Source organism: Protomyctophum bolini (genome assembly GCF_963924005.1).
Source record: "Protomyctophum bolini genome assembly, chromosome: 20".
Lineage (NCBI taxonomy): Eukaryota > Metazoa > Chordata > Actinopteri > Myctophiformes > Myctophidae > Protomyctophum > Protomyctophum bolini.
The window spans coordinates 34,244,020-34,257,196 of record NC_137881.1 but is presented as its reverse complement, the minus strand read 5'-3'; the positions used below and the strand labels follow the sequence as shown (position 1 = coordinate 34,257,196).

At 42.4% G+C, this 13,177-nt stretch overlaps 1 protein-coding gene across 1 annotated transcript in view; it reads left to right on the top strand.

Moving 5' to 3' along the window:
* Positions 1-13,177, top strand: part of LOC308335354 (plasminogen-like) — a gene marked incomplete at its 5' end in the record, with an annotated part of 214,670 nt that overhangs the window by 87,255 nt on the left and 114,238 nt on the right. The window lies entirely within an intron of this gene.

Here is a 13,177-nt window from a genome sequence, read left to right as displayed (position 1 = left end):
TGCAAAAACATACTCTCTCCCCATACCTCCGGCCACCAATGTGTATGTGCTGAACATTCTGCATTGTTGCATATTGTTTATTTTGCTCTGTTCTGCAGGTTATGGACAAAATTAGAGAAGAAGAAGAGCCTGTCCCTGAGTGCATCACTCTGCACCCTGGCTTTGCGGGTATTGCGTTGAACCCGTGGGTACAACAGCTAACATATAGGTCAGTGGTGGAGTCACATGGTGTACGTCATATGTCCAAATAATGGACAACTTTGTATGTTATGCAAATGCAGCACAACCCCTAGCCTGGTAGAACCACTTTCCCTGCTGGACAACATTTGCATTCTGCCAGCTGGGTGAGTCTGGGATCTCTCAGGCTGAGACGTGTATATCAACTTATTATAGTCTGTGTGATCTAAAGGAAATTGAAAATTAAATGCATTTTGTTGTCCATTCTACAACTCTATTAGGGAGAGACTTTTTAATAAGATAGATCCAAATCATGAATTTAAATTTAGGGCCATGTATAATGTAAAATGGCCTTGTTTATTTATTCTCCAAATACTGTACAAATGTGTATTCATGTATTTAATAATGCATTTCGGAATATGAACAGGAAGGACTGTAATGTCAGTTGTTTTCAATGTACCTGTATATGTATCATATAATCCCATATGGGATGGGCCAAAGTGGCATGACACGAAAATAAATATTGAATTCATTCATTCATACAGTGTTATGATTCAGCGGTTCGGCGAGGGGTTCGAAGGAGAAGCGGACTTCTCAGAGCACGAGTAAGTATACTATAAATAAATAATTGTATTTCTTATACTTGTATTTCCATTGTTGTCAATTTCCTCTTGGCATCAGTGCTTGTCAAACCCTTTCACTTTTATGATGTAATCAAAATGCTATGTCCTTTCCTTTCCATGTGCAAGAGTATTTGTAGTAAATCATTTTCGCATGTCATTGATTCTTTTTAGGCGTTACCGGTACACAGCGTACCGCTCCTTTGTGAGGTGGTGTTGGGGCTATTTGGGAAAAGGGAACCGGAGGGTCATCCCATCGCGTGCCGTCACCCAAATTAGGGGTGCTTATCCCTCTCCCGATGGGCAGTACAGAGGATTCCGGCTGCCTCCACTCCACACGCCACGTCCTCCCAACAGGCACACACGCTTGTTGTCCCTGATGCCTATTGTTTTTCTGCCTATTTTTTATTATTTTTATGTTAGGTGGTAATGAGGCTTTATTTTGTTTGTGCATTACATTCAGGGCAGGTCAGTAGTGTTTATTGTGAAGCTTGGAGCTATCTTTGCGGAGCACAAGTCTTTATAATGAACACTCTAAAATCATTCTAACATGATTTTAGTTGTTTAGTTGTTTTGTATCATCTGTTTCATGCTGTCTCGAGATCCTTTCCCATTGTCGTCGTCCCCCCGTCCTCTGTCCCCACTCTTGTTTTGTTTTTTGTATCATCTGTTTCATGCTGTCTCGAGATCCTTTCCCATTGTCGTCGTCCCCCACCCCCAACGCACACACACACACCTACCTGCCTGCCTTGACAGGCACACACACACACACACACAAAATGTACTTTGGATGGTTGCTGTCGCCCCACTAGTGAATCAGTTGAGCCCAGATGTTCCTACACTACTGGTAAAATTGACAGGCACACACACACACACACACACACACACACACACAAAATTAACTTTGGATGGCTGCTGTCGCCCCACTAGTGAATCAGTTGAGCCCAGATGTTCCTACACTACTGGTAAAATTGACAGGCACACACACCCCCCCCCCACCCCCCACCCCATGTGTCTGTCCTCTGTCCCCACTCTCGGCCTGCACCTTGTCGTGGTGAGTGGGCTTTTAAACTAAGCCAGGCCATTTAACCCATTTATACCGATGAGGCCGATTCTGAAAACGTTTACAGTTTATTCTGCCAGTTTGTTCTGCCAGCTGATTAGTTTATTGGAGGTTATCAGCGACAACAGTCATGGTATTGCATGACCTTTAGTATTTTGTGATATAATTTGTATTATTTACTTCATGATATATTTAGTATAATGTTTATGGTCAGACGGTGACAAGAAAACAAACACTTAAACACACTTCAAGAGTTTATGCCATGATACGTCTGTGATTTTTCTTTTTTCCATGCTAGGTATGGCTGCTGTGTTGTGATGACTTCATCTTCTGGTTTAGTTTGAGCTGGACACCTGTGACCTTCAAGCTAAAGTTTACATTATAGCTAGTAGATATATTTCTCATCACAGCATGTATTTCACACAGTTTGACATCAATTTAGTTTTTTTTGTTCTATTTTCTCATTCTGTTCTCATAATATTATTGATATCACATATCTATCATATATATTATTGATATCCCATTGGCCTGACTATTGGCTCACACCCTATAATAATAATAATAATAATATTATGCAAACAATATGATGCCTGAATTTGTGAAACAAGTTTTGAGTGTCTTGTTCTGTAGTAGTCTATGTGGACGCCTTACAGCAGCTCTTGGTGGTGGTGGTGAAGGACCCACGTCCGTATCAGGAGATGATTGAGGCCATTGAAGTCCCACCAGCTCTTTGTGCCGAATATGAGAGGCCCGGCCCAGATGAAGATCTGTCCAGATGGTCCCGTTTTGCTGCCGAACCGTGATCAGTGATCACCACCCACACATTCATACACCGATTGCGGCGGAGGCCATGCAAGGTACCGACCAGCACATCAGGAGAAATTTGGGGTTCAGTGTTACTGAAATAAAGCTGCTTGTGTAACACATTACATGTTTCTGGTTGGGTTTTGTAATGCACTATATTAGATGTACTAGATATTGCTGATCTACAAGCTGACAACACATTGCAGCAAAACGAGTTGTGAGCTTGTAGCTTTCATCTTTTCAGTGTCTGACACCCGCACTCAAGTAAGAGTTTCACATGCCGCAGGAAAGTTTAGTTCTCTGGGGAAACATTGTGCACAGGTTCAAATGACCTTTTGCCCTTATTTCACATGGCCCTACCACAGATGCTGTTGAAATGGCATATACATGCTCCTTAGATGTTTTGCATCATCACAAACACCCCTACTTAAATCTTGTGCCTGTAAGATATCTGTAACTTTGACATTAGCCAGGTCTCTTGGGGAGTTTGTAGTACAAGTCTAATTTATACTTTGTTGTACGAAATGAAAAGAAGTAAAACTCTGGTCATACAACCAAGCGACATACAAAGTACAGGCCTATACATTTGCCTTATCCATAGGCCATCGTTGCTCAGGTTAGTGGCATTGTAATTGTGCAGTTATATCGCTCGCAATACCTAACCACTTTCAACCTGGTGTGCGTATTTTTGGAATGTCAATTTCCAAAGAATTCACTGAAACAGTCACACCTTCACAGAGGCGTAATTTCAGAAAGAGTGTGGCAAAAATAAATAACCTACCACAGCCCCATTTCTAAAAAAACAAAAATAGTGGATCTACAAGCTCTCAACGCGTTGCCAAGCGACGCATTCAGAGCTTGTGGATCAACTATTTTCACTATTTGTTTGGGGGCGGGCGAAAAGAGAAAATGTTCACATGACATTCCCAAAATAGTGATGCCACATTGGAAGTGGTTAATGGATGTATGGCTGCATACAATAAAAGACTTATCTAAATTATAACACATGTCACGTGTGGATGGACGCCGGGCATAGATTGCAATGAAGTCTGATTTAATGTGCTAAAACAATTTAGATTTAGGGCACAATATGGGGAAGTATATACACAGTTGTAACCCATTCAGGACAGGGAGCCCTTTTGGCAAAATACAGATAATTCTGGTGGTCCTTGACATGAAAAAGGCAGAGTACCACCACCCAAAATTGAGACATCTCAAAAACATGAAATCTATGTACAGGTTGAAGTAAAACTGAGGGGGGCACAAGAAGTGCTAGAATACTAAATTATGCGAGATTTGTAACCAAATGGACCCTTATAATTTGTTAATTGAGTGTGAATTTACAGAAAATGTAGAATTGTTATGATCAACGTTTACCTGTTGTGGTACCACATCAATACAGCATGGAATTGTGGAAAATCATATCCAAAGATAACAATCTGACAGGCTAAATATCATTCAGTGGTGGTCCGTGTCTCAAATGCCAAATAAATAATGGGCCTTGGTATGGGTTGAAAAACACTGCTGTAAAAGATGGACTACTTGTTATTTAATTATTTTAGATATAAAAGAATAGATAATAAGTGCCACATGCTTTGGTAATGGTACTGTTACCAAGTGGGATTGTAGATCGGCTGTTTGCCAGTAAATTACATACTGGACATGAGTCAGACTTGCAGGTGAAAAATAAGGTTTTATGCGTTCCAGGCCACATGTCTGTCAAGATAAAGCATTACAAAATAGAAAAATTGCCAGAACACTTTGATAGAGATAGAATACAGTCTAAACCAGTCTAAACTAACAACTTTATCTAAAATATTTGAATGGGCATAAATTAAAAGATAGATATTTCAATAACCACTTGATACGTTAAATAGCTAAACTGGAAAGGTCACTTGCTGAACTTGTGCTACTGTAGATCTGCTGTATACACCTGCTGTTTGCCATTTTATGTTACTCTCAGTGGTGGAGAAATGGTGATGAGAGAGGGGATGAAATTGGGTGCATCTGATGCAAGTTGTCCCTGTTGAGCACTGACGAAGCCTTTTAAATTCTGCTGGCTGAAGCGCTGGACTTCTCTTGGGCAGGACTTCTCTTTACTGGGATGAAATTGGTGTGTGTGTGTGTGTGTGTGTGTGTGTTGGGGTGATTAGCAATATTGGACACTTCTTGCAAGTGTGTAATTGTGTTGCAAAGACTCAATTACGCAACACAAAATATCATAAAGATGGATAAACGTTTGATATGTGATATCAATAATATTATGAGAACAGAATGAGAAAATAGAACAAAAAAAACTAAATTGATGTCAAAATGTGTGAAATACATGCTGTGATGAGAAATATATCTACTAGCTATAATGTAAACTTTAGCTTGAAGGTCACAGGTGTCCAGCTCAAACTAAACCAGAAGATGAAGTCATCACAACACAGCAGCCATACCTAGCATGGAAAAAAGAAAAATCACAGACGTAGCATGGCATAAACTCTTGAAGTGTGTTTAAGTGTTTGTTTTCTTGTCACCGTCTGACCATAAACATTATACTAAATATATCATGAAGTAAATAATACAAATTATATCACAAAATACTAAAGGTCATGCAATACCATGACTGTTGTCGCTGATAACCTCCAATAAACTAATCAGCTGGCAGAACAAACTGGCAGAATAAACTGTAAACGTTTTCAGAATCGGCCTCATCGGTATAAATGGGTTAAATGGCCTGGCTTAGTTTAAAAGCCCACTCACCACGACAAGGTGCAGGCCGAGAGTGGGGACAGAGGACAGACACATGGGGTGTGGGGTGGGGGGGGTGTGTGTGCCTGTCAATTTTACCAGTAGTGTAGGAACATCTGGGCTCAACTGATTCACTAGTGGGGCGACAGCAGCCATCCAAAGTTAATTTTGTGTGTGTGTGTGTGTGTGTGTGTGTGCCTGTCAATTTTACCAGTAGTGTAGGAACATCTGGGCTCAACTGATTCACTAGTGGGGCGACAGCAGCCATCCAAAGTTAATTTTGTGTGTGTGTGTGCCTGTCAATTTTACCAGTAGTGTAGGAACATCTGGGCTCAACTGATTCACTAGTGGGGCGACAGCAGCCATCCAAAGTTAATTTTGTGTGTGTGTGTGTGTGTGTGTGTGTGTGTGTGTGTGTGTGTGTGTGTGTGTGTGTGCCTGTCAATTTTACCAGTAGTGTAGGAACATCTGGGCTCAACTGATTCACTAGTGGGGCGACAGCAGCCATCCAAAGTTAATTTTGTGTGTGTGTGTGTGTGTGTGTGTGTGTGTGTGTGCCTGTCAATTTTACCAGTAGTGTAGGAACATCTGGGCTCAACTGATTCACTAGTGGGGCGACAGCAGCCATCCAAAGTTAATTTTGTGTGTGTGTGTGTGTGTGTGTGTGTGTGTGTGCCTGTCAAGGCAGGCAGGTAGGTGTGTGTGTGTGCGTTGGGGGTGGGGGACGACGACAATGGGAAAGGATCTCGAGACAGCATGAAACAGATGATACAAAAAACAAAACAAGAGTGGGGACAGAGGACGGGGGGACGACGACAATGGGAAAGGATCTCGAGACAGCATGAAACAGATGATACAAAACAACTAAACAACTAAAATCATGTTAGAATGATTTTAGAGTGTTCATTATAAAGACTTGTGCTCCGCAAAGATAGCTCCAAGCTTCACAATAAACACTACTGACCTGCCCTGGTGGTGATCACTGATCACGGTTCGGCAGCAAAACGGGACCATCTGGACAGATCTTCATCTGGGCCGGGCCTCTCGTATTCGGCACAAAGAGCTGGTGGGACTTCAATGGCCTCAATCATCTCCTGATACGGACGTGGGTCCTTCACCACCACCACCAAGAGCTGCTGTAAGGCGTCCACATAGACTAATACAGAACAAGACATGCAGACTCAAAACTTGTTTCACAAATTCAGGCATCATATTGTTTGCATAATATTATTATTATTATAGGGTGTGAGCCAATAGTCAGGCCAATGGGTTATGTGGAAATATATAAAGGTGTCATTTGTTTCGTATTCAAATGCTGCCGAGCCAATCAATAAAAATCTATGGGAATCTGAACTGGAAAAGGACATGCAACTTATGATTGTGTGTGTGGTGCTGTATGTATCAGTTATTGCAGTGCTCTTGACCAAGACAAATTCCCTGTTAGTCTGCAGCATTCACCACCAGGGAAACAAAGCAGTTCTTCTTGGAATTATTTTTTGTTTATATATGATAATCAAACCAGTCAATCAATCCATATTGGAACGTACCGAATGTCGGCTTGGCCTTCACAAAGGCCCTGGAGTATTCGCCCTTCTTGAACTTGGGGAAACGCACAGTGGTTTTTGGCTTTCCATCTGGCCCCAGAAGACGCTGACGTGCTGCGTTCTCATTGTAATGCAGGCAAGCCAAAAGCAATCTGAAATATAAGGGGGGGGCAATTAGTACTCTAGGCCTGAATTACATCCAGTACATACATTTTGGAACATTTTCAATTAAACAGGGTTCCCACACATTTGTACACATGCTATCGAGTATCGCATAACACGATAACACGGTGCAACACGAGTAACACAGTGCAACGTGTTGTGAGCTTGTGAAGCTGTTCTTTTCGTTGTGACGTGATGTATACATTAGGCCGCACTCACGGAGCTCATTACACATTTCTGTTAGATGTTAGACATGTTTTATGAACAATGTCAACAGCCAAAAACAATGTATATATACATACAGAGTAATTCAAGGCCCGGAAATGTGTTTTTCTAATTAAAAAAAAAATCCAGGAATTTCATGGCCATGGGAATGTTTTACAGTTGGGGCACCAACAAGTGGTCCAGGCGCATGCCACATATAGGCTCTGGCCTGACAGCGTCACAGTGCATTCACTTGATACTATCAACAAAGGCAGAAAAGCAACAAAAAAAAGTAATAATAATAATCAAAAAAAATGTTTTACATCTTATACTAAGCTGCAAGCATTCTTACTAAATTCACCAACCTGCACAGCATTCCAATGAACGGAAAGACCACATTCTTGGGGGCCCAACGCAATAACAGAGCGTGAAAACTCTCCAAGGATGAGGTCTGTGCGTGAGGACTGATCTTGGCAATGTCCTTCAGCAATGGAGCTTTCAGCACCAGGTCACAAAACCGTTCACAGGCTTTGGTGTCTGAGGAATGATAAAAACAGAGGATGTAAAGATCACCACTTATCAGTTTAAAAATCAGAACAAAAGTGTCATGACAATTACAACTGATGACGACATTTATTTATGACGACTGTAATGTTTGTTAATAGAACAGTTCCCAAACTGGAAAGACATGGAGTGACTGACATGTCTATCTGCTACTGCGCATGTTCTCACAATATGAAGACTGCACTGCCCTCTACTGACCATTGGCAGCATCTGTGTTTATTTATCAAATATTCATTTCTACAGATACAAGCTGCCAAATGTACCGCCAAAGACTGTGCTAACACTACAAAGCCATGCTGCCACGCCTGACAGACAATGCAAGAAACGTGTTCCACTTCCACTCACAATTTAGGTGGCTTTTAAAATGCTGTACTTATTCCTTCATTACAAATGTGATAGGCCTATGTATTTGTATTTGGCACCTCATACGTGTAAATATAAAATCAAATATAGCCTACAATTGAAACCTGCTATTGCATTGATGTTCTCCTGTGTTCAACGAGTTTGTGTGGACACATATCTTTGTCGTATGGGCAGTTTTTTTAAATTCCATATAGGTATAGCCCAGGCCTAAGTGTCACAAATAGCTGTAGATAGCATAAATGGTTATTTTTAATAATATAAATTATGTAATTCATATTTAGAATAAAGTAATGAAGAAGTACATTTGTAGGATTTCAGCATAAGATGTAGAGTAGACAATGTAAATTTCTCACTTGGTAACAGCCATGCTCTCCGTGCAAGGTAGTCATGGGCACAGTTGGGGAACAGTGGATTGGCGTGGGCGTGGACGTTCTGCACGTGGTTGGTGATGGATTTCCACTTAGCCACGGCCTCTTCCCCACTCTGCGACGTGGATGTGCACCAGTACAGGTGGTTCACAGAGCTCTTTCTCCACACTTTGACCTCATCACAGCCACGCTCCTTCCCAAGAGCCTCCAGTTTCTTGGACAGGGCTTTGAACAGGATAAGAGAGAGAAGAGAAAGAAAGAAGAAAATAAAAAAAGAGTTCACAAGAAAATAATTAGTTTAGACATGCTAAGTAATAACAAATAGACAAAAAATGTCTTGTGAATAATAACACTAATAATAATATCACTAATTTACTGCGATTGCTTGGCTCAATAAACAACCTTTGGCTACATGCCAGGCATCGTAGAAGTGCTGGATGTCCTTTTTCTGCTCCTTCATGTACTTCTGTACCTGCAGGTGACGGTCAGTTACAATGGCACCTATTGTCAAGCCAGCTGACTCCAGAAATGACAGGCTCCTGGTGAAACCTGCGATTTCCATGTTGTTGCTGTAGCGGACGCCTTGCTCATTGCTCTGTCAACAAAAACAATGAGTTTGCTAATGTACAGGTTAATTCTGGACAAAGATGTGAAGACTATGACCATTACATAATTCCTACCTGCACAAGTTGGATGTCCAAGATCCTGTTTAGGTCCACGTCCATCATAGTGTATGATCTATACTTTGCGCTGTGGCCTGTGGGGTGAGAGAGACGGTTATTACGGCATTTCCACAAGAAAATAGCAATGAAGGTGAACTAAACGTAGTTATACTAACCCGGCGAGTCAGCTCTCATGTCGCCTGCCAAAGTAATGGGCTTGCCAGCTGCCTTCGCAACAGCCAAAACCTTGGCCTGCTCCATCTTCCAATGGTGAAGAATGGTTGGATGAAGGTATGACCGTTGGTGGCGGTAGTAAGTCCTCGGAGTGAAGGACTGGAGCCGCAGTGATGACAGAACCTACGTTTACAACAAGAAGAACATGGTCACTAATACTATACCAATGTGTTTAGTAACAACTGTAGTTGTTGATGATCTACACATCAACTTACCTTGTGGACCTGAATAAATGAGGCGCCATTAAAAGCCACAGCTGCGGAAAGCAGAATGTTCCCAGCTGGGATGCTACCAAGATAAGGCTGGCTTTGCCACTTAGCGGTATGTTCACAGTGGAAGCAGGTCTAATGGATAAAGAGCAAAAGCAGAAATGATACAAAGAGAAATGAGAAAGAATTACACATGAACTATAGTTATTATACATGGGGTGACTGTGGCTCAGGAGGTTGAGCGGCCACATGGCAACCGGAAGGAACCTGGGCTTCCCCAGAGTTAGTGCTGAAGTGTCCTTGAGCGAGACACTGTCCCCTAATTGCTCCAGATGAGCAGCTTGCATGGTTTCCGCCGCCATCAGTGTATGAATGCGTGTGTGAATGGGTGAATGTAATGCACAATCTATGTAAAGCATTTTGGATAAAGGCACTATATAAATGCACCATTTACACATGATTTAATTACCTGGGTGACAGACAGGAAAGTTCCCAGCACGTGCTTCTGCAGTCCACATTTGCGGGTGCAATTAGGACATGTGTTGAGCAGCTGAAGCAAGTTGTCCTCAAACACGATGTACTTCCTTGCACTGGAAGCTGGAGTACTGGAGAGAAGATATTACAACATGTTAGAACAGATATATGATTTCATAACAAACACAGGGGCTCATCAAAGAGCATTAGATTATTATTATTACCTGCGAATATCCTGTGCACCGACATCTTCAGAGACAGAGTCATCAGGCACATACGTCTGCGTCCCCGTGCTGTCCATGCTCTCCACGTTCTCTGCTGCTGCAGCTAAAATCCGTGGCCTTTTTACAGGTGTGGATGTGGGAGTCGACATGGGTGTGGACGTTGGTGTTGACGTGGGTGTGGATGTGGGTGTGGGTGTGGATGTGTGCCGTGTCTCTGGATAGTCAATGCCACACTGGTCAGGCATCCATGTTGAAGCACTCCTTGTGTTTGGACGCACCTGGATTCCTAATTCACACAAAGAAACAAATTACAAAACTTAGACAATAAAAAACAGCATGTAACTTAGAAAATCAGACCAGTCTGAAGCGAGTGGTGCAGCACCGCCTATTGGTACTCTAAACATACGGTAGGTAGTAACATAGTCCCATAGTAACAGTCACATAGTCCCATAGGGACAAAACTGTTCCTTGGAGTGGTTGCACGACTCAAAAACAATGCTGGCATAATGTTTTGTAATAATGTAACTACGATGTAGTAATCTGTATATATGGAGTCTCGTGACATCATGTCTCCATATATGGCCTTCTCCATAATATATGAAGATCACACTGACCTGTTGACACTATTTTGGGCATGTCATTATATGCAAAGATTGTCAAAAACAGCTGCTGTGATGCTGTGATGTATGGACCAATATAATCTCAAGATACTTAGTTTACTACCACTATTACCACATTAGCCAACTCAGTTTCTTATAACATAGGCCTAATGTATACAGCCATATATTGGTACCCATATTACTTTAGCGATCTCTCTCTCTCTCTCACACACACACACACACACACACACACACACACACACACACACACACACACACACACAATTACAGGACAGACCGACCAGTCTATACCTTGGTGCAGACAGACAGACTGACCGACTGACTGGTCTATACCTTGGTGCAGAAAAACAGACAGACAGACACACACCTGCACTTCGCATCTTTGGTTTCAGATGTGCCTGAGATTTGACTGTCTTTGTCACCACAACGCACTGGCATCCAAAGTCTCTAGTGGTTGGCTGAAAACACATAATGATCAAATCATTACATCGTTCATATAACCTCTGAAACGACTATATTAGCTACAAACGAGAGTAGAATTAATTACCTTTGGTGGAGGAGAGTTTCCAACCGTGTAAGTGGACGGTATTGCGTCCTTTGACAGGAAAAGGTGGCTTGCAAATCCCGCCGTGAATCGAAGTTTGTTCTCAAAGCTGCCATCTGAGAAGTGCTTATCACACAAACGTGAGTTGTTGAAAACCCCCCCTTCTTCAAAATGTGTGAACTCCAACCATTTTTGCCGAAGCCACGGATACAGTTCCTTATGAGGAAAGGGGAACAGCGAGGAGAAATTCGCACAACCAAACACACAGCGACGAGGCATAATGTCGATCGAGTCCGAAGTTGGGAAAAAATCCTGGGATCTGGTATTTCTCTATGTGTGTGCTCAAACATAAAACGACTGTATATTCGCGCCTCTCGTCTGCCTGCCACGCCTACTCCTGACGTGAAACTAGACTGCTGTAGTAAAATGCGGTGGTAAAATGCTGTAGGCAGGCCGGCCTATCAAAACTATCGATGACTGACTGACAGCCCTCCCCCCAAGCTATGTCCCGCCTCCTGCAGTACACTTTCACTAGTACTCAGATGCCGCGCACTTTACCCGCGCACAGAATCTGTGCCTCTCAATTCAATTCAAAGGGCTTTATTGGCATGAGAAAACATACGTTTTCATTGCCAAAGCAGAAAGAACAATACAACAATACAGCAATACAATCAAAACAAAAATGATGTACTTTGAAGGTCAGAATCTTCAATAGATCAACTTCTATGTACCAAGATCACTCGATGCAGGTATAGTGCAGGAATATACACAATGATTAGTCTTTATCTCCATAGAAAAGTAAGGGCTTACAGCACACATTTTTTTTGTACAGTATTTCACAAAGCCCACGTTGGAACAGATATTATACTCTTACTAGATCAAGTGAGGTGACGTTCATTTTAATACCAAATGGATTATATCGATATGTTTTAGCCTGTGTATAGCTGTTTATTATTTACAAAGCTTTGTCAAATTGTCACCCATGCGATAATCGGCCCTGTGTGTGTGAGAGAGAGAGAGAGAGAGAGAGAGAGAGAGAGACCGCCCCCCATATCGGTGTGTGAGAGAGAGAGAGAGAGAGAGAGAGAGTGTGTGTGTGTGTGTGTGTGTGTGTGTGTGTGTGTGTGTGTGTGTGTGTGTGTACTGTGTGTGTGTGTGTGTGTGTGTGTGTGTGTGTGTGTGTGTGTGGGTGGGTGTGTGTGTGTGTGTGTGTGTGTGTGTGTGTGTGTGAGAGAGAGAGAGAGAGAGAGAGAGAGGGCTCGGGTTAGCCTGGCGCAGTGCTGAGTGCCGCTAGACAGGCAGACCAGTGGTAAACTGGCTGTGAAGCTCCAGCCTCCAGGGCTCCGGGCTCAGCACTTAGCCGTGGTTGAGCGCATGGGGAGCGGGGGAGACAGATAGACAAGATAGGTACGGAACCCGTCACGCGAAATTGCGATTATGCAACAGTTTACGCCAAAACTTACACGTCAACTCAATATCATTCTAACGAATAAATAAATGAAAAAAAAAAAAAAATCCACCAAACTTTTACCCAGCTATGAAGCTAAAAGTGACCTCAAAACCACTAGCATGAGTTGATAGCCACCAGGAACGCTAACTCGCAGA